At 38.3% G+C, this 23250-nt stretch overlaps 1 protein-coding gene across 2 annotated transcripts in view; it reads left to right on the forward strand.

Moving 5' to 3' along the window:
• The window catches only part of PLPPR1 (phospholipid phosphatase related 1), a 286729-nt gene that overhangs the window by 117691 nt on the left and 145788 nt on the right, over window positions 1–23250 (forward strand). Inside the window, exon 1 of one of the 2 annotated variants that reach the window (XM_037982884.2) lies at window positions 10030–10163. The exons of the other annotated variant lie outside the window; for it this stretch is intronic. The gene's annotated coding sequence lies outside the window, so the exon portion shown is untranslated. Of the gene's footprint in view, window positions 1–10029; window positions 10164–23250 lie in introns of those variants that run through there. 2 annotated transcript variants of the gene reach the window in all.

Below are 23250 nucleotides of genomic sequence, written 5' to 3' on the forward strand. Positions count from 1 at the left end.
TTAATATCTTTATTTTTCTTAACTTGTTTTATGTCATTTCCTTAATCCTCTCCACTTTATCCACAACTGTTTTTCAGTTGTGTTTATTTTATATATGTGCTTTTAATGGGACTTTAATTTATCATGCTTTTATTTTTATTTTCCATTTCTTTCTTGAACTCTATCAACTCACTCTTTTTATCATCTTCTATAATCTCATAGTAATCACCTATTTGAAATTGTTTTTTCTTTAAACTCATTCTACAGCTATATGAAATAGTTTTGTGTCTATTGAGATTTATTTATAGAATCTTTCCTTTTTTATCAGATGGTTCTTTTTCTGTTAAATGATCTTAATCCAATTTTTCTTCTTTTCTTCCTTGTCATGGGAATTTAGCTTTGTTTAATTTTGCTTGCTTTAGTTTTGTAGCTTTTATGCATATGTCTCAAGTTGGTGCCTTTCTGGTTATTAGTTATTCTTGATTTGGGATACTAGCTTCTGAAGAATATATACAGTGAAAGAGAACAGTTCAATTGGAGCATTCCACAATTTTAGCTGAGTCTTCTTATCTCAAAAGTCTTCTCACAAAATCTGTTATGTTTTGTATTTATTTTAATCTTAGGAACCTGATTTCAATTTTTGTCACTCAAAAATCTGGTGTGTTTTTTAGCAAAACTTCCAAGTCATAGTTGGTTAGTGTCATGATCTGGGGATGATTGCCCGTTGTCTCTCTCTATCATCCTGTTCTCCTCTGTCTCTATCAACTAGGTGGTTATGCTTTGGATCATAGGAAGAGCCACTTGGCTTGTTTCCACTTCAGATCCAGCTCTCTGCTGATCTGTTGGGATGTGACTTGCTTCTTTATGATAGGGTTATGAACTCAGATCTCATTGCCTCTAACAAAATGACATTTCAACATGCCTTTAAGGGCAATGGCTCTCGTTCTCGGTGCAGTCTGCTTCCTGCTTGAGTTCTGAGGCATATATGTTCATTCTTAAATATATACATTTTACATGATTGGTCTGCTGTGCTTTATACTTGGGGCAGTATTGCCATTTCTAATTAAATGAATCCCCCCCAATAGTCTTAAACATGTGGTATTTGAGAGAACAGAATAAAATGGAAGCACCCTTACATCTTTAAGCAAAGGTCCAGATGGCATGTTTTTAAAGGTCAAATCAGATGAAAAGAAAGCCATGTGTGGCTTATAGAAAATACTCTTATGAACTAGATAACACCAAAGTAATGGGAATTTGTTGCCATTATGAGTTGGCTGTGTAATTCTTTGGAACTCTTCTCACATGGAATAATGGCAGAAAAAAACAACTTTAAAAATGTAGGAAACTAAGTATAAGGTGTTAATATTCTCTATAGAACATAATTTATGTAAATCAAATTTATCCTAAGAAACTTACTTGCTAGAATACCCAAAGGCCTTTTTATTTATTTGGCTTCAAATATTTGTACTTATTATCAAAGGCAAATATGTTAGTGTCCGTAAGCAGAGGCAAATATCAGCTATTGCATAAATGAGAGATAAAGCCATGTTGGTTTGAAGTATTCTAGAGTCATACAGAATAGCAGAGCAGCATCCTAAGTAATGAGCTAATTGCCAGGTTCTCTGACATTCTGGATGAATACTTGAGCATGTACCAATGAAGCTTCCTGTGTGGCAGTATTACTTGTCATCCTCCCCCACTATTGGTTTACAAAGGGATGGCAACTATGTAGCACTTGCACTACCACTTCCATCTCTCCGAGTCCATAAATGAGTGCTAATTCATCTTCTTACACTTAGGTCGAACATGGCCTCAGAATCTTTCCCAGTACAAAACTTAGAGCACTACTATAAATCCATTCAAGTTGGCATGACAAAAGCAATCTGTTTGCCACTCTTTGTCTAACTCTCCATTGGACTTCCTGATTTGATGATCTTCTAAAAATAATGATGAGCAAGTAGAAATGTGTGAAATTATACATAGAAAATGAGATTGTCTAACTGTCAGGAAACAGTCTATTTGCTTGTTTTCCAGGGGCATTTGAGTAAGGTGACTGATATTCAATTTAAATATTTATTGGTGCCTTCTCTGGGCCAGTCCTGCTGAACTGGAGAAAGGAGATTGTTTTAGTCTATTTTGTGCTGTTATAACAATACCAGAGAGTGGGTAATTTATAAAGAACAGATATTTATTTCTTGCAGTTATGGAGGTTGGGAAGTTCATGGTTGAGAGGCTTGCATCTGGTGAGAGCCTTCTTGCTGTGTCATCCCATGAGGAAGGGCACGAAAACATATATATGCAAGAGGTTAAGGAGAGTGAACTCATCCTTTTACCAGAAACCCACACCCATGACAATAGCATTAATCCATTCACAAGGGCAGAAACCCCATGACCTGATCACCTCTTAAAGGCTCTACCTCTCAACGTTGTTGCATTGGGGACTAAATTTCTTTTTTTCTTCCTTTCTTTTTTTTTTTTTTTTTTTTTTTGTGTGTGTGGTGGAGTTTTGCTCTTGTTGCCCAGAGTGCAATGGTGCAATCTTGGCTCACTGCAACCTCTGGCTCCTGGATTCAAGCGATTCTCCTGCCTCAGCCTCCCAAGTAGCTGGGCATGCACCACCACACCTAGTTAATTTTTGTATTTTTAGTAGAGATGGGGTTTCTCCATGTTGGTGAGGCTAGTCTCAAACTCCCGACCTCAAGTGATCTGCCTGCCTCAGCCTCCCAAAGTGCTGGGATTACAGGCATGAGCCACTGTGCCAGGCCAGGAGATTAAATGTCTAATACATGGATTTTGGAGACACATGCAAACAAGAGCAAAGATGAATATAATATAGGCTTTGTCTTTAAGGAGTTAGCCAATTCGTCAACTAGTATTTATCCAACACTTCTTCTGGTAGACATAATACTTAGCACTGGGGTTATAGCAGAGAACAAAAGAGATACTGACCTTGTCCTCATGAAATGAATAGTCTAGAAGGAAGATGGGAATTCAGCATATATAATGGTTAACTAACAAATACATAAAGTCCTACAAAGTAGCAGACAGTATACCACTACTTGCATTTGACCATGGGTTCTGAGTTTGTTGTGGGTGGAGGAGTTTTCCAGCTAGTGTTAAAGATAGCTGCAGAAGGCCAGGCATGGTGGCTCACACCTGTAATCCCAGCAATTTGGGAGGCAAAGGCAGATGGATCACTTGAGCTCAAGAGTTCAAGACCAGCCTGGGCAACATGGCAAACCCCCGCCTCTACAGAAAATACAAAAATTAACCAGGTACGGTTGTGTGTGCCTGTGGTCCCAACTATTTGGGGGTGCTAAGGCAAGAGAATTGCTTGAGCCTGGGAGGTGGAAGTTGCAGTGAGCCAAATTTGTGCCATTGCGCTCCAGCCTGGGTGATGGGAGTAAAACCCTGTCCCGCCCACCCCCCACCCCAAAAAAAGAAAGAAATAGCTGCAGAAGAAAACTAATAGAACTTGGTATGCTACATACAGTAAAATAGTTTTATAGAAAGAAAAGAAAAAATATGAGACATAATGATTAATTCTGTCTTATAGGGTTTGGGAATCACAGAAAGGGAATACCTGAGGTAGGTTTTAATGAATGAATGGTATGCCAATGGGAAGATGAGAGGGGAAGGCTTTCTAGATGGAGAAAATAGCTTGAGTTCAAAAACTAAAGAGAGCTATTGCCTAGTGTTTGCAGAGAAATATAAGTGATTCTGAATGGCAAGCATTAGGCAGGATTAAGATAATAAAGGTCCCCATATGACGTATAAAGAAGCTTAAACTTTGTCTTTTATATACTGGTGAGCCTGACATTGACATGGTCTCACTTATTACAGAAGGATCATTTGGTGGCAGTATTGAGGATGGATTAATGAGTAGAATAAAGCCTGGAGATAAGGAACATAAATAGGTTATTATACCATGTGAGGGAGCTAATGAGGAATTATAATGACCTATTTCAATCACAGATTTGAAATGACAGATTCTAAATACCTAAGGCAACTTAAACTTTTTGGTCCCCACTTCACTTGATTTTTCTGTGTTAATGAAGATGGAAAGGAGAGAAAAAATTTGGGAAATATTCAGGAGGTAAAATTCACTTGCCAAGTGATTGATTGGTCAAGATCTTTAAGAGGAAGGATAGGTGATTAGGCATATCAAGGTTTCACTAAGCAAGATGCAGATTCTATGAGATTTGAGCTAAAAACCTATGAGTTTAGTCTTGGATATAGGAACTGTAGACACCTATAAACATTCAGTAAATATGTCCAGTTGGGTGGTGGCTGGCTATATGTGTCTAAATTTAAGAGTCATCAATCCTGAATATATGGATTTGAGCATTATTAGCATATTGTGATGGTTAAAACCATGTGGATAAATGAAATTACCCAGGATGAGCATGCATGGTGAAAAGAAAAGTCTGAGAAGAGAACCCTGGGGGACATCAGTACTTAAATCGTTTACAGAAGAGTAGAATCCAGCAAGGCAGCCTGCAAAGAAATAATCAGAAATGTAAGAGGAAAATCAAGAGAATGGTGTCACAGAAGTCAAGGTAAATGAAACTTATACGGGCCGAGCGTGGTGACTCATGCCTGTAATCCCTGCACTTTGGGAGGCTAAGGTGAGTGGATCACTTGAGGCCAGGAGTTTGAGACCAGCTTGGCCAACATGGTAAAACACTATCTCTATTAAAATAAAATAAATAAAAAATTCACTGGGCGTGGTTTTACATGCCTGTAGTCCCAGCTACTGGGGAGGCTGAGGCACAAGAATCACTTGAACCTGGGAGGCGGAGGTTGCAGTGAGCCAAGATTGCACCATTGCACTCCAGCCTGGGTGACAGAGGGAAACTCTTTCTCAAAAAATAAGTAAATAAAAAAAAGAAACTCATGGAAGATAGTTTCTACAGTGTTACAAATGATAGTGAAATGGAGAAAACTAGCGGCAGAAAAGTGTTAGTTGGGTTTGGCACTTAAAAGGTTGTTGTTGTTGTTTAGTAAAAAGAGCTTCAATAGATAAATAGTAAAGAAGCCAGATTGCAATTAGTAAAGATGGGAAAATTACAACCCAAAGCACTATTTAGATTGAATTAAAGGAAAATGGAGGGTAGAGTTAGGAAGATATCTGGAAAGGGATGAGAGAGAGTTTCATCACAGAGTGAGAAAAGATTGGTTCCTAGGAAGAAGAGATCAATAGAGGAGAGAGTGAGACGGAAGGTGATAGGACCAGAATTCAAATGAAGAAGCTGGCTTTCATCTCAGTTTGGATCTTTCCAGAAACATGGCATGAGACAAAAAAGCAGATACAAATAGTTTCCCTGGGAAGCAAAGGAAATATCAGTAGTGGAATGGGACAATGAGAAAAGGAAGGAAGACAGCTGACAAAGGATAAACTGTCAAGTCAGCTATCATCATGAGTCACTGGAACTTAACTCAATGGGAAAGTCTATAACAGTGTAAAATGCGTGCCTCAGAATTTTCTCAACCAAAGGGTGGGAAAGCTGAGGCATTTTTACTCCAACTACCTTCAAATGTTGGTTGAGCGTTGCTTCCTACAGTTTTACTTCTCTGGCACTTCTAGCCTGCATTGCAGGTGGCTGAGCAATTATCCTCTGCTTCAGGAAAGTAGCTCCAGGTAAATAGAGGTTGCAGATACTGCACAGCTAGGAGTTGGGCCAGATCAACTGAAGCAGTAAGGCTCAGGGGTGCATGCTAGGCACCAACTGCTTCTCCTACAGTTTGGAGGGCTGACTCTTCAGCTGAGTGAATGGAGGCATGGCATTGAATGGACTCTCTATTAACCTTTCATGTCATAATTTTAGTGTGCTAAATTTAGATACACTCGAAATTTATCGCTAAATTCATATACCCTCAATTTTGAGAGTCAAACATGTTTAATTAAGAATCTATAGGATAAAAACCTACCCCCATCTTACATATGTAATTGATAATATCCTGATGATGCCTGGCTCCAGTTTCAATAGAGGTAGAAGGTCTTATTTGATTCAAAATCATCAGTGAATTAATCTAGGTATTTAGAAATTAGAGTAAAGTAGGGAAACAAGCCCCCAATCACAGAATTCATATCCTTAGGGCAAATCATTATTCTATAGTTGGTCTCTATTACTACAGAGACATAAATAATAGGCATTGGCATCAAACTTATACTATTTCGAGTTGATTTGAAAGATTTGAGTGGTAGTTTAGGCTCTGGAAATATAAGTTTTGCTTCTGAATTTTTTTTCTGAAATTTGGGTCAAAATGATTTTTATCCTGCATAATGATATGAATAACACTATTTACTCTTAAATGTGTTAACCTAATTACTAAATATCAAAGAAATGATTGAAATGTTTCAAGGGGACATGGAGCTGAAAGCTGGAATGAGAGACTTCTATTTGGGCTAAAAGCCTTGTAGTTTTATTTGACCTTTTAAACTCAGCGCTTATATTACTTTATTTCTAAACATTCTATGAAGAAATAAGTGCTTGTAGAACAAAAGAGAAGGGCTAAAAGAGAGACCAGTAGAAAGAGGTGGAGAATCAGAACTGGAGTGCAAAAGAACAAAGATTCCAGGTATACAAGGATGATAAATCGCTTCCACAAATGAGCACAAAGGGATATTGTGTACAATGCTTCCATGAAGAAAGAGGGCACTGATAGGTACCCACCTGGTTGAAATGAGCAACTACTGTATTCTAAGCTTTGTGTTGATAGTTTTAACCTTTGCGTGTCATTTTCCAGGGAGTGAGACCTTTGAGCTGGATGCTTAAGACTGTAACTTAAGTTTCTTCCACAAAGAGGATTTGTTTTGCTTTTCGTGACATGATGGTGCTAGAACAAAATGTCCTAAGAAAAATTTGATGGCAGTGATAGCGTTATCTTAAGGGATAAAGACGTGGAGTGAGAATGCTAAGTGTAGGTGAAAAGACCTCTTCAAAACCCATTCACATTTGTAAAGTGCATGCCTGGAGACAGCTTGAGCCTTTAGAAATGAGAAGAACAATGGGAGAATGGTTTTATTCCCATCTGAATAATTGCAAGTTGACCTTCCTCCAACTAGAAAAGTGGGGTTGTGTCTGAGGAGTTGGTTGAAGAACAATTTTTTGTAGTCGCTTCGTGATACTGAACAGGTCACTTAGCCTTTCTCCTCCTTACTTTCTTTCACAGTAAAATGGGATGGTAATCTCCACTTCTAAGGGTTGTTGTGGAGACCACATGAAGACATTGATGTAAAGTCTGCCTGGCAGATGATGTAAAGTGCCCATTTGTGCTTTTTGCTTTCTTTGCTTTTAAGGCATTTGGCACTTTATTATTCTTTGATCAAAATGAAAGCTTTCACATGGGAAATCAATTTTTGGGGGATTTGGATCTTCAAACTTTCCTCCAAAAATAAAGACTATATATTCCATGACACAGTATGTGTAACAAATGGGAGAATTTAAAATGCAGCCTTAAAGGGTGTTAAAACAATTTTGTTTAACATGGGCTGAAGATCAGCACAGAGCTCAGGTTTGATGGAGAGCATAAAATTAGACAAATTCCTGGATAAAAGACTTATAATCCAATTAGCCGTCAGGATCCCATAAATATTTATGCAAAAATCATATGACTGGAAAGAATTTCAAGTTAAATGCAAATAAGATTTTGAAAAAAGAAAACCCTTAACTTCCTTGTTCACTCTAACCTCTTATATGCATTCAACATGCCATTGAAATATTAAAAATAGAGAAAACTTAAACCGCTTTAGTGTGACAAGTTGTCTGTAGCTGGATGGTTGACTGGATATAAAACATTATACCCCTTCAGCTATTAAAGCTGTCCTTGAAAAGGAATATCTCTGTTTCCTTCAAGATCACTTGTGCTTCAATGAATAGCATTAAACTGCCTTGCTTTTGATAATGTCGCTTCGTCAGCATGGTTTTTGTCCTTGACCTATAAGAGATACAAGTGGGAGGTTCCTAAAAGTCATTTCAGCATTGTCAGGTGAATATGATTTTCTGATTATTAGAGTTGACTACAAATGGAACAAGCTGTAAGCGTGTTTTGTTCACTGCAGGTGTTCAAATAAATATAGGCTCAATATATAGTAATCATGTTGCCTCAGTTACTCTAAGATGTTCTGGCCCTAGGAAACCAAAGACGACGAGAAGAATATGGACACACATTAAGGTGAGGGAAGGGTTGGGTTACGGGGTATCTCTTTACAAACTTGCAAATAAGCAAAACTGTTCACTGATGTTAAGCCAGAGAATATTTGGAACTCATTAGGTTTTATCTCCTTGTATTTTACTGTGTGTCTCCACATACCTTGAAAACCATATTAACAAACTAGATCTGTACCCTTGCACTGAGGCTTACTTGTCTGATTTAAGACAAGTTATGGACCTACTGTAGGCCTCAGTTTCCTTATCTGTAAAAAGGGGTTATTAATAGTGCCTGCCTTATAAAATTATTATGGGCGTTCATTAAGGCAATCCTGGAGAGTTTCACTCTGCCTACCTCACAGGAAGCATTCAGAATATAATCTTTTTATTAAAATAAGGACAAAAGAGTGTCTTATAAGGGGATTTTCCCACACAATAGGACCATTTGTCTCTCCAAAAAGTTATTCCCTTTTTCAAACTATAAAAGTTCTTTTCTGAAACTCTAAACATAGGTTGGGTGCTTGGACTACACTCATGGGATATGTTTTCACCCCAGACTTCATTATTTTAAGTATTTAATTCATAGCATTCATTTAGAGTAAATATTTCAATATTTTTTCTCCAAATACTGATAGCCTGGCTATCCTAGGTGAGCATTGTATAGGATGAGGAGCTAGCATGGTAAAGTAGGAAGCCCTCTGACTTTAGAGCGCAGTCGCCATGGTTTATGTTCTAGCTTTGACACTTGTTAGCCTGGTAGCCACCTGAGGCAAGTTACTTAACCTCTCTGAGCCTCAGTATCCACAATTGTTAAAAAAAAAAAAAAATATATATATATATATATATATGTATATATATGTGTGTGTGTGTATATATATATATAATTTTTAAAGGACTGGAAGAAATGCATAATCAGTTATTTCATGTTATATCATATGGTACTGGGTATCCAGCAAACAATCTTTCCAAAGATTACAATTTTCACTTTTCAGCCAGCCAGGTATGTCTGCATGATTAAACACGGCCTGAGAGTGCTTCTTCCCCACCCCACAAGCAGCAGGAATATTTTCTGTCTTGCCTTTGTCCTAACACAGAATTAATGTAAGATTCTGGATTGTTCCCAGACTATGTCAGTACAAAGGCCCTAAATAAATGCTTTGGTTAGAAACAGTTTCGGCTCATTCACAAAGCAGTGACAAAAGCGACCAACTTTCAAAGGCAAAGCAAATGAGTATGTGACTGGCTTTATTTACTTAGGGAAGAATTTGTGAATTTTGTGCCAACAGCATGTGTACACATTGCTGCAGCTATCTCTTCCACCTTTTTAGGGCCATTGAGGCTTCTTAGCTTGCTGGGCTAAACTAGAGAGAATTAGACTTTTTGTATTAAGTTTGGGACATTCTAGCTTCAACCTTACCATTGCTTTTGATTTTTGTTTTCTGGGTCTTCTAAAAGCTTTGGGGATTTGACCTACCATTTTGTTAGCATTGATCCATCACGGAGCTCTACATGCTGGGTTTTTATGTTCCTGGTTGTCCAGATGAGTTTGTTCTGTGCTGTGGGGAAGGTGGTTAATTAAGGGCTTCAGGCAGAACCTACAAGTGTTTTTTAGGTTTTTCTTGCTGATTGGTTCATCATTCTCTTTATTTTATTTTCCACATTTCTCCTCCAATCTCAAGAATGAACTTCTCATAAAGCCCCACCAGCTGACATATAGCCTGCAAACTGCTGCCTGTTTGACTGCCTTGTGGTTTCTCTGTGAGAAAAAATAATTGTCGAAATTAATTCATATTTAAATCTTAAGCTTTTCTGAAAATAGATGTGAACAAATTAGGTGTCCTGGGAATTAACCAGAGCTAAGTAATTAATGATCTTTTTATCTGTGTGAATAAGGAGAATGTTTAATAAGTATTGCCAATGTTCTCTAAAAGCAGTCCTTTCTTACTGAACAGAATAGTATCGCAGTTTCTTCCTAATTGGTGTCTGAACACTCCACGACAAAAATAGAGGACTGAACTACAAATGCTAAGGGTAAGAACTTTCATTCAACAAATGTTTATGGAACACTTCACATGTGCTAAACAGTACACACATCAAAAAATTTACCCCTCATAATACAAAGGAGTATGCGAAAATGCAGCAAGTTTCAGGGACTAGCTTGCTTATTTGATTCCAGTTGTGATCTGGTTTCAAATCTATACCTGTCAGACTAAAACTAGTGCTGAAGTCTGTTGAACAGGTGCTTTTTCATCTAGATGCAAAGTTACATACGTGTACTCAGGTGATGGGGTTGGTGCTGACTTGGAGAGGAAATCCTGCCATTCTGGTGGCATTCTAGTGACATCCAGCTGAAGTGCAGGTTGTTTAATGAACTCATCTAGATTTTACTCTGTAGGTCACAACCAGCAAAGTACTGAGACAAAAAAGGACAAGTGGATGAGGACACTGTAACAGGTGTTAACTTCATCCAAAGTTTATTTATAGATAGCAGCATGGTCAGTCAGCAGATGTAAATCTTTTGGGGGGTGCTAATTTATGTTAACCATTCCAGGTTGGGTGACAAAATAATATCAAATCCCTGGAATAATTTTTACCATCCTGTGAGGTGTGGAGTTTTAGTGACATAGTAAAGAAGAGCAGGTCTCCTAAATATTGTCATTGAATGTACCTTGGTAGGAATTTGTGGATATTTGTTTGAAATTATGAAAAACTCAGGACATGTATCAGGGAGTCACCATCCCTGGATGCTTATTTTATGCTAAAATGAACCAATGTATCAGACAGTAAACTAACCATCAGCCAGAAAGCTAATGACCAGGTATGTGGATTAAGCCCTTTACTTTTTTTTTTTTTTCAGAGAAGAAATTGAAGTGGTGACTAAGTGTTCAAACTTGGGGTCAGACACTTGGGTATAAATTCCAACTCTAATACTTATCAGCTGTGTGAACCTGGGCACTTTGCTTAAACTCTCTGTAAACGTTTCTCATCTATAAAATACAGTTTATAAGTGGATCGATTTCATAGAGTTGTTATGAGTTTTAAATAAATGAATGCTATTTAATTTTTGCTTTCTTCTTCTTTTATTTATTTATTTATTTTTTTTTGAGACAGTGTCTTGCTCTGTTGCCCAGGTTGGAGTGCAGTGGCACAATCTTGGCTCACTGCAACCTCTACCTCCCAGGTTCGAGTGATTCTTGTGCTTCAGCCTCTAGAGTAGCTGGGATTACAGGTGCATACCACCATGGCCTGCTAATTTTTTTTTTTTTTTTTTGTATTTTTAGTAGAGACGGGGTTTTGCTGTGTTGGCCAGTCTGGTCTCGAACTCCTGGCCTCAAGTGATCTATCTCCCTCGGCCTCCCAAAGTGCCCAGATTACAGTCGCAAGCCACTGAGCCTGGCCAGAATTTTGCTGTTTTCTTCACTCCTGTGATTCTTACATTTTGACAGCATAATTTTTTCCCTAAAATTTAAAGGGGAAAGATGAAGAAGTAAAACTAAAAGTGTTTGTTTTTCAGGGCTTTTTTTTTTTTTTTTTTTTTTTTTTTTTTTTTTTAAGTAATTTTAGCACAAGAACCAGGTGAACCAGGTTGTTTGACATCACTCATTTTCTTTCCAACGTGTATATTATGATTATGCATTAATCAGAGTCTTTTGCAGATATGAGAGGGGAGGGAAGGGGGTTGGAGGTGAGAGGATAGGGAGCTGGAACTAAAGGCAAACTTTTAGTCACCCCTTCCACAGTTCTCCTTGGAACAATCATAAATATCTGCCATGTGTTGTTCACTTAGGTAACATTTAAAGCACCAGGCCAGATGCTGTGACAAACGTAAATAATTATGTAAGTCAGAGATCCCTGTTGATTATAATCACGGTTGAAAGATAACACGTATGTCTATAGGAAGTTAAATAAGAACTCTGGAGTCTGACTGAAAGAAAATGAGTGTACCAAAAGCAAATCAGAGACTGGGCTTAAGAAGGTTAAAGAGATGGCGAATTTCTCACTCTGTCGTTGACATAATGTTGACTGTGGTTAAGCACCAAATCAATGGCTGAGATGGTAAGTGTTGCATGGCTTATTGGTGGATCAAAGCATGACTGTTATGAATGATTGAATTGAATACAGTCATCTGAGAAGGCTTCATGGCAGAGGTAGAAATTGAACTTTGCCTTGAAGGATATGTAGGAGTTGGAAAGGCAAAGAGAAAATAAAGGATGCAAATACTTGTAGGAACTCCAATTTATTTGGGGAATAAATTTACAATAGGATATCATTTATGTCATTCTTCTTGCAGCATGGTATGTTTAAAAGAGATATTTAAAGGCAATTCTTAGTAATAATCTGCTCCGTGCTGTGCCTGATTCTGGGCCAGATGAAGGTTGAGAGGAAAAATTGAGATTCATGAAAAGGACAGAAGAGGAGGCTGCAGGTGATTGAACAATAGAGCAAGCAGAAAGCTGTTCATCATCTGTTCACCACCACTGGAGACAAAACAGAAAAGAATGTTTTATTGTGAGGGATTTAAATAAATAAGGAAAATCATTTTGACATCCCCATGACTCTTACTTTAATCAATTATTAAATCTTATCTATTTGCTATTTTAATAATTTTGAATTCACTCACCTGCCTGTCTGAAATGCCAAATTCTTAAGCCACCATCTCTTGTCTAGATGATCACAGGAGTCTTTGGCCACTTACCATATTCATTCTTGTCTCACTCTCTGCCAGCTGAACAATCTTTAATAAAAGCAAATCAGATCATGGCAGTTTTCTTCCTTAAAACCTTTCTATAATTTACTATTCTTAGCATTAACTCCAAACTTTATAGCATGATCTACCTGTTCCTGCATCCCAGGCCCTGTCTCTTCTCCAGCATCACTGCACGTCCACATTGCCTGGGCCCTTTATGTTTCAACCATATGGTCATTTTTTTTTTTTCACTTCAGGTACTTCCTATTATAGGATTCCCTATGACAGGAATATATTTCTCACCCTCACTTGATTCCTATATATCCAAAGATAAGTTTTTCATGGGACAGTTTCCTGGCCCCCTAGCCTATGTTAAATACCGCATTATAGGCTCTGGGGAGACATCGTTTTTATCCCACTTGTAATGACTTGTTTAATATCATCCTTCCAAAAGACACTTTGTGTACAACTGTTGAACAAAATAGGCAGGAAGTTGTGAAACTTAGTAATACATTCGGACAATTAAAGACAAGTAGTAAACCAAGCAGAAATTATATATGTCCAATGATAAGTGACATCGATGAAAGAGAAGATAGAGTAAGGAGGATCAGGAAGTTTAGATAAGGAAAGCAGTTTGCAGAGTTAAAAAGAATGGTCAATATGTCTCTATATCATATAAAAATTAACTCCAGAAATATTATAATGTTAAATGTAAACCTTAAAATATAAATCAATGGCCTCAATAAAGCCTGGCATGGACTAGTAAGTCATTAATAAATGTTTGTCAAGGATATTAATGAGGAAAAATTTCAGATCACACTCATTTAAAATTCTAAGGTTGATTTAGCCCCACCATGAACACAATGCTACCCTGACTGTGTAGCAGTGCAGGCAAACCATGGCCAACCCCAGCATTGTCTCAGTTCTGCTCTGAAATCTCCTGTGGTGAAAGAGAATTCCTCTCACTTCTTTTTCCTGTCTCCTGTGAGATTCCAACAGGGTCTAACAGAGCTAATTAATTACCCTGTCACTAGGGCATAGGGACTTCCTGGCAGTGATTTCTGAGGGTGCCAGAAGATCTATTGAAAAAAACAAAACCACACTGTTCCAGAGAGTAGACATGCAGATAGATTTGGTATCTCAACTCCTGGATGGATTGCTGTCTCTGTCTTTCTCTCTCTCTCTCTCTCTCTCTCTCTCACTCACTCACTCACTCTCTCACTCACTCACATGCACACAAACACACTTTCTCTTCCTGTCTCCCCTTCTGAAAAACAAACAGCTTGGCTCCTGGGCAACTTAGCTTTAAATTGGAAAATGCAGTCTTGCTTGGCAGAACAACAGTATCACAGCCTCCCCACTGCTCAGAACAGCTTGTGACATACATCCCTGCAGGCAAGACCATAAAGGGCTGTCTAATATCCTGGAACCACCACCTCCAAAAATACTTTCCTGTACAGGTTTTCAGAATTCTAGTCTATCAGGGCATTTCCTCTCTTCTCCTGCAGTTTCTCACTCTGGAATTGATCTTTGGCTTCTTTTCTCTCTGCTTAATTAATGATCCTCATCTCTCACATCATTAGAAACCACTGTGGCCCTGGAGATGAGAACTAGTACAGACATCAAAGGGCAATGGAGAGGAATCAATGACAGGACAGGAGTTCTGAAAGGGCACTTTGGTCCCTCTGACTTTAATAACATAACAAATGTCCCTTTTAAGCCACTTCAGAGAATCCCAGATTTAAACAAGAGCTTCTATCTGCCTCTCCTCCTTGCTCATCTCAAAAATACAAAATCTAGATTGAAGCCAGCTCTTGCATCATTCTTATGTTAGTCTGTTCTCACACTGCTGATAAAGATATATCTGAGACTGGGTAATTTATAAAGGAAAGAGATTTAAATTGACTCACAGTACCACATGACTGGAGAGGCCTCAAAATCAAAGGTAACAGAGGAGCAAAGTCACGTCTTACATGGTAGCAGGTAAGAGAGCTTGTGTAGGGAATTCCCCTTTATAAAACCACAAGATCTCCTGAGACTTATTCACTATCATAAGAACAGCATGGGAAAGACCTGCCCCTATGATTCAATTACCTCCCATCAGATCCCTCCCACAACACATGGGAATTATGGAAGCTACAATTCAAGATGAGATTTGTGTGGGGACACAGCCCAACTGTATCAATTCTAATTCCGTCCTAAATGATAGTGGCACCTAATAAGTCTCCCTCTAGTGGACACCCACTGCCATCCTTCTTGCATTCTCTTAGCCATAGTTAATAAAGGGACTCTAACATCCTTAACCTGCATTCAACAACCCAGTCACTATCTGCAGTGCTACTTTCCTTGGTGTCTTTTAGGTGCTGGCCAAACTTGCCTAACACTAATTTCGTACCATAGATATGGTATGGGATGTTCTGTTCCATCCTTTGCTCATTCCATTCCTTATACCTAGAAATCCTTCTCCTTCCTCCTGGGCCTCTTCATAACTCACATAACTAGGTCCTCACAGACCTAGCTCAACTATCATCCATGGAAAAATTCTACTTCCTATGAATTCTCATTCTCTGTTATTTTTTAAAAATAGATTCTGCATTTCCATCTGCATATACTCTCTTGCTAGGTTGTAAGCTACCTGCTATCAGTGACTACTTGACTCATATTTGCATGACTCAAAGCCTAAGTTAAGGCCTTGAACCCAGAAGGTACTTAACGCATTATTGGATGGGTGGGTGAATGGATAAAGTGGAACCTTTTTCTCAATGTTCGTCTTCAAAATAGTTTAGTAAAAGGCATTACGACACTAGCAACACTAAAGACTTTCTAAAATATGGCCCATTTTACAATAGAGTTCAACACAGTGCGAGTTCATCTTACGCCTTATTAATGGACATTTTTTATTGAAAGAGTGTGAGATACCACAACAAAACAATCCTTGACCTTTTATGTAGTCAGTCCTACAACCTGAATCATAATGGCAATGTAATAGGGGTTTCATGATTAATTTTGTTGAAAACTTCAGTTACTTTTTTATATTTGAAATTTTATAACCAAAGCAAGAAGAGAATACAAATACGAATGTATGCTTAAAAATCATATTCATTACTTTTAAGTTGAGAGCAATGACAACATATTCTTGGCCTATTTTCTCCCCAGACTTTAAACCAAGTACAGCTTTTGCTGGGGACTTTCCCAATGTCTCATCCCTTTTGGGGTGTGTGTGTCTGTGTGCTTCAGTTCTTGCTCCACTGCTTTAAGGTCTCAGTTTAACTGAGCATCAAAAACTCATTTTCTTAAAGCCTTTGCTTGTGTTGACAGAAACATTAACTCACTGCTTTCTAATTAAGCAAATCTCTTTGTGCCCTTCTACTTTTTGTGGCTATTTTTTCCTAGTGGAAAATTAGAGGTAAACAATAAGAACAATTTTAAAAAGAAATTAGGGCAATGCCCTTCTAGTCTGGGAATGGTGTTTTCCTACTTAGCAGTTCTCCTGGTGGCAGACCATAAGATAATTCAGGATACTCCCTTCCTGTGAGTTTACTTTGACATTATCATGCTTTCTGCTTTCTTCTCAACTGCTTCAGGTAACCTGCTGAGTTTTGTGGTTGACATCATTCTTGTTCTTATTGTTGTCTTAAAAAGACTAGTCTCTAACAGAGATGGCTTACCTTTTTTAGATGAACTCAGACTTCTTTTAAAAAAAAATTTGCTTTTTGTTACATGGTATCAAATGTTATCAAGGCATATATCTTTTTAAAAAATAATCTAAAGTGATTTTTTTTCATAATAATGAAGTCCCAGAGGTAGAATTCAATAGAATAATCTCTCTTTTCAATTTTACATTTGAAAATGTGTTCTGGTTTACATTTTTATGTCTAGGACTTCCAAATACTTTATTTTTCACTATTCTTTGGGTCCAAGGTAGAGTGAGTTCTATCTAGTTGCAGTAGGCAGAGATGATTGACCTGAGACTTAGATTAAGACCATATTGTTGAATTCTTTCAAGACCTAGTGCGGATTGACCCAAGACCTAAGAGTGGATCAGAAGCTTAAAAAAACTGATCTAGGGCCAATGTAGAATCAAATGATGGAGCTGAGTAGCTGAGGGACGTTGTTTATATTAACATTTACTGTGTATCTACTATGTGCCAAGCGTGGTATGAAGTGCTAAGGTCACCGTGCTGACCAAGAAACACATGGTCCTGGTCTCATGGAGCAAAGTTGACAGTCCAGAAAAATAAAGATATGAAGCAATTACACAATACATACTGTATTAGTCTGTTCTCACATTGCTAATAAAGACATAACCAAGATTGGGTAATTTGTAAAGGAAAGAGGTTTAATGGAATCACAGTTCCACATGGCTGGGGAGGTCTCACAATCATGGCAGAAATTAAAGAGGAAGCAAGACATGTCTTACACAGCAGCAGGCAAGAGAGAACTTTGCAGGGGAACTCCTCTTTATAAAATCATCAGATCTTGTGAGATTTATTCACTATCATGATAGCAGCATGAGAAAGACCCCCCCCCCCCCATGATTCCATTACCTCCCACCGGGCCACTCCAATGATACATGGGATTGTGGGAGCTATACTTCAAGATAAGATTTGAGTGGAGACACAGCTAAACCTTATCACATACTAGTAAGAAGTATGATGAAAGTGTATAATAGACCTGAAGTAGTCTGAGAAGGTGACAAAACTTTCCCACTGAAAACGGCATTTAGGACAGACACAGTGGCCCATGCCTATAATCTCAGCACTTTGGGAGGCTGAAGTGGGAGGATCACTTGAGTCCAGGGATTTAAGATCAGCCTGGGCAATGTAGTGAGATGCCATCTTTACAAAAATATTTTTAAAAAGGATAGCTAGGCATAGTGGCATGTGCCTGTAATCCCAGCTACTGGGGAGGCTGAGGTAGAAGGATCACTTGAGCCAGGAAGGTCAAGAGTATGGTAAGCTGTGATTGCATCACTGCACTCCAGCCTGGGTGGCAAAACAAGATCCTGTCTCTTTAAAAAAGAAAAGAAAATGGCATTTAATTGCAGATCTGAAGGACAGGCAGACATTTTCCTAGGCAAATATAGAGGGGTAAGAGTGTTCTAGGCCAGGGGTCCCCAATCCCAAGACAGCAATGACTGTCTTGCAGACTTTCCATTCAGGCAAATTGTGGACCAGACATATAAGTTTAAAGGATTCATATAGGTAAATAGGGCAGCTGAGTCCTGGTCACTCACTTGACGTCCAGGCGGGGATCCAGGATTGGTGAGAGAATGAGGTATTTGTGATGCACCAGATTTAAGCCATAGGAACAAAGCTGAAAGACAAGTCTTATGAACAAGGACAATGTACTGTGGGAGCCCTGAGGAAACCTGGAATTACCCCTGGGTCTAAAGAGTCACTTAAGAACAATGTGGGGGCCCAGCTATCTTCATAGGGTTCCTAAATCCGGGTAGTTTCCAAAGATTTGACTCAATTTCAGATTTCCCTGCATTGTAGGTCTTCCATTCTTTGTATCTCACTGCCTTAGTCCGGGATAGCTCAAGGGCTGGATTGTGGATCTAGCTGTGAGAAACTGGAGCAGAGAGACTGTAGAAAAGGGCAGTGCCAATACCATCCTCCTGTTGTGTCTGGGTCTTCACATTGTCATCCTTTACAAGCTTTGCAACTCTGTAGAAGTGAACAAAGTATTTATCTTGAAAGCTCAAATAGTGTATTCCTAAATCCCACACCATCTATTGGTGAAATCTATTTTGCATTCACCTGCAATCTCATTGGATTTGTTCCTATCCCTTAGTCTTTGTTCTTTAAAAAATATATTTTTTAGCTTTGAGAAATTAAATGCAAATTAATTTAAAAATTAAATTTGATCTTAGTTGGGGATCATGCACTGAACAGAAATAATCCAGAATAGGGAGGGGTAGCTCAGTACCACTGAGGAAGCGATATGCCCATTTAACATGTGTCAGATATGAGCTCCCTTTTGGGATCATGGCTTGCTCTGAGTGCCGGGGAATATGATGAAATGTAACTCTCATGACTCATTCTTATCTTTTAATTTTTCCTTTTCTACTCCAACCCTCTTACCTCCAATTAAGATTTAGCATCATACAGAAATATACCACCCTCCCTTAATTCTAGCTGTAATCTCATTTTATTGTGAACCAACCTAATTTTGAGGAACTTCTAGGAAGTTTCACCATGTTAAATGTTGTGAAACTCATATTAGAGATGCCTTCAACTTGACCTGGGCCATGGATTGTGCTATCACACATACTTGCTTCCAGGAGGCCCCAACACCAGAGAAAAAGCATACCACTCAGTAGTGCAAAGACTGGCTATAACATGTTAAGATGTCTTTTGCAAAATAAAAGATATCTCGGTGAATATTCAGTATTTGGTAACAGACACACCAAAGGGGAAAAGAAAAAAACAGAAAATATGCTACAAGGAGTACTTTTCAGTGTCACTTTATGGTCCCAGGATGAGAAATGTTTTCATGCTCAATTGTTCAGTCAAAACCTAAGTACACCTGATATCTGGTGGGTGACTTAGGAGGTTTTCTACTTTGGTTGGTGGGAAGAGAAAGTATTCTTGGCCCCGTATAAACCCCAATGATTACTTACTCTAATTCTCTTAGACGGTTTCTCTCTGGGCCTTGGGTAGTTTCCACCCATGCATGTGCTCATTGGTACTCTGCTGAAGACTCAAGGTTCCTCTGCAAACCCCCAAGTGCTCTCTCTGTGCAGCACTCTCCTCTCTGGAACTCTGCCTTGTGAACTTGAGATGCCATGGCCTCCCCACATTCCCAGCTCTATCTACCCAACTCAGGGTGATCGCTGGCCACTTGCCTGGATTCCCCTTGTTGTATCATTGCCTAGATACTCTCCAGACTGTAAGCTAGGGCAATCACAGGGCTGACCTTTGCTTGTTCCCATCTTTCAGGGATCATTGCACTTTATTGCCTCATGTCCAATGTCTTGAATACCATTGTCTCATTTATTTTTGTCTGTATTTCTTAGTTGTTTCAGGCATGAAGTCCAGTACCACTCACTTTATATTGGCTGGAAGCAAAATCCCTCCAGAGCTATTTTAAGGTTGTTAAGATTGTTTTCAGTGCTCACTTTTTGAGACCCAAATCCCTAGGCTAACAAACCCGTAAAGAATAATCTACATCTAAGAGTAAACTTTTATCTTATGGCAAAATGAAATGAGAAGATTTTAACTATTCTTTTAAAATCCTTTTCCTGAGTCACTAATTTAATATACAGTTATTTATAGTTTCTCTGTAAAGGATTATTTTAAAATTAAGAGTAGCCTACTTACAAATCATTTTTATATTAATGAAATTTTTGTGAAGACTAGGTTTAATAGTTAATGAAGCTGCTAGAGTTTTACCTTTTTGTGCATATTCTTACATATTTATTCATTTGGTTTTGCATATTTTTGATTCCTTTAAATAATTTCTTATGTATTTTCATAGGCTCTTAAATAGCTCACAGGCTCTAGCAATTGGCCCTGTAGTACCTAATGGATAAAACAGCCCTGCTTTCTTCTGGAGTTCAGAGTGTTTTAGTATCACCCATAGCCTCTGGGCTTGGGAAGCCCTTTGTTTCCCTCAATACACAAGGCACGGAGGTAATTTTCAGACTTCCCTCTGTTAGGTATTAGGCAGGAATATGGTTGTCCCCTTAGCTAAAACTATGACCTTTAACCCAGCTAAAGAAGTTTGTTCACCAGCACAAAAATTCCCATCCTAGGGGCTCTGTTTTTAATTCTCCTAAATTAGTGGTTCTCCATCAGGGGACGTCTCCATGCCTTTTTTCTCTCTCCCCTTGAAAAGGACATGTGGCAAAGTCTGTAGAAATTTTTAGTTTTCACCCTTGGGTAGTAGATGGAGATTTGCTACCATTGGCATTTTGTGGATAGAAGCCAGCAATATTACTAAACATCCAGCAATGTTCAATAGAGCCCCTCACAAAAAAGAATTATCTGGCCTGCAAGATCAACAGTAACAGAGTCGAGAAACACTGTTCCAGCCTAGGCAACATAGCGAGACCCTGTTTCCACAAAAACTTTAAAAATTAGCTGGACATGGTGGCATGTGCTATAGTTACAGCTACTCAGGAGGCTGAGGTGGGAGGATTGGTTGCGCCAGGGAGGTCAACAGTGCAAGTGAGCTATGATAGCATCACTGCATTCTAGCCTGGGCAACAGAGTGAGATCTTGTCAGATAAAGAAAAGAAAAAACACTGTTCAAAAATCAATGTAGGCTCAAAGTGCAGAATTCTTGGGCTTACTTCGAAGTGTACAATTTTTGGTGGGCTTGTTGCCTAGTTTTTTAGATTTTTATTTTATTGAACTCTATTAAGTCATTCGAATTTTGAATGGAATCATGACATTTTAAAAAGATGATTAAACATATTCTGTATACAAAGAGCAATTTGTAGCTTCCTTAAAATCATAAGTGCTGGGCTATTACAAATGACCACAGTCTGTGACTTGACCACTAGCAATTTAACTGACATCAAGGCTGGGCAGAAAGGCCCAGTAGGTCATGGAGACCCTTTTGAAGGATATTTTTGTTCTCTACACATTCTCTGACTGATCACATGGATCTGACTTTGCATAGCTTAGAAATGAAAGAGGTTTGTTCCCCTCCCGCTGTCACCATGCTCCCTCATTATCCATTTTCTGTACCACAGACACAGATATTTTATAATGGGTAATTATTTTTATTTGTCCCAACTTACCTAGGAATGATTATATTTCTCATAAACAAGAGGAAGGAAATTATGTAGAAAATTCCAGGGGAGCACATGAGATAGCATTGAATCTTTTATTGAAATTCATATTCCAATGAAGTCTGATTCATAATATATTTACCTGCCTAGAAATGAAGAGCTTTATTTGAATTAATTAGCAAGAAACATCAGTGTCTGTCAGTATTGATTTTTTTTTTTTTTGCTTTAAGTTCCTGTCTGATGTGAAAATAACCAATTCTGTAATTCCTATCCTTGAAGTATTCTAATTATGAGAGTTTGTGCATACTGGGCTTCAAGTACATAAACAAATTTTGGTAGCATCTATAACTCTTCCTTGAACTTCAGACATTTGACCTGGTATTGTTTTTAGAGTTTTACAAACATGTTAGGCTGATTCTTATATTTGGAAACCTTTGCTCCTGTGGTTCTTTTAGCTGAAATTCTTCTCTCTCCCATGTCTGATAGGGGAATATCAACACTACTTTAATCAACTTAGACAAGCTGTCTCCTCTAACAAACCTTTACTTATGTTTATTCCAACTAGGGCTGCATTATTATTTCTTGGGCCCTAAGCAGTTTTGTGGGCACCTTTCTTCATGAAAAAATTAAAATTTGTATTTTACAATTGAATTGGCATAAAACTGAATATATTAACATTATATACTGAAAACATTTTTGTATACCTAAAAGTTAACTTTTCTTCTGATTTTAAAATAAATCAAAACATTTTTGTAGACTGCTAAAAAGTATTGTGGGTCCTAGGCACTGTCTACTGTGGCTAAAAGATAACATATCTCTGACCACAAGGGTTAGAATTGATCATTCTTTGGCACCACCATTATTTCTTTCTTATATGAGTGCCTACAATACGTTGTTATATTTGTTGGTATATTTTTCAGTCTCTTCTTGATATCTGTTAGCCCATAGAATACAGGGTATTTGACTAGTTTATTGCATCTAGTCATGCCTAATGGGATACCTGGCATGATTTAAGAATAAGTGAATGAATAAATTATGTGGCTTGTTATGGTATTTTGAAACCTTTGTCACCAAGAAACTCAAATTCATGAGAACACAGCAAGGCTGGGCTAAATGAGAATCTTGGTGGCTGCCATATGTGGTACTTCTTCAAAAAGAGTTGTGATGACTTTTGGTTTGAGAAGATAAAGTAAGACATACTTTTCCCTATTCCTTTCGCTAAGTACAACTAGAAAGCTTGGATGCTTTGTATAAAAGAAAAGAAGACTCAAGAGAGAAAAGTCAAACTGGATAAGGACTTCAGAACACAAGGAACAACATAGTAGTGACTTCTCAGGATTTTCTTTTGCCTCAAGTATCTCAGACCTGATATTGGAGAAGCTGGCAACCACAAATGCCAATAAGAGCAGACAAATAATGACCCAAGAAAAGCCTGCTTTTTCTAGCCAAAGGGCCTGGAAAAGGGTAGCCTGACAAGCCAGACAACTTTTAGATAATAACTCTCTTGACCCTAGTAAAATGCCACAGAAAAAAACTGAGGCCCCACCTCCACCTCTGCTAGAAAAGACTGAGTTGAGTGCTTAGATATCCACCCTTGCCAAGAGGTAAGGAGGCTCCCAAAACTCTTGCTGGGGTCAGGACAGAGGCCAAGTGGGGAGCCAGGACTTTATTTCTTGATGAGCAATGAG

Source organism: Chlorocebus sabaeus, chromosome 12 (assembly GCF_047675955.1).
Source record: "Chlorocebus sabaeus isolate Y175 chromosome 12, mChlSab1.0.hap1, whole genome shotgun sequence".
Taxonomy (NCBI): domain Eukaryota; kingdom Metazoa; phylum Chordata; class Mammalia; order Primates; family Cercopithecidae; genus Chlorocebus; species Chlorocebus sabaeus.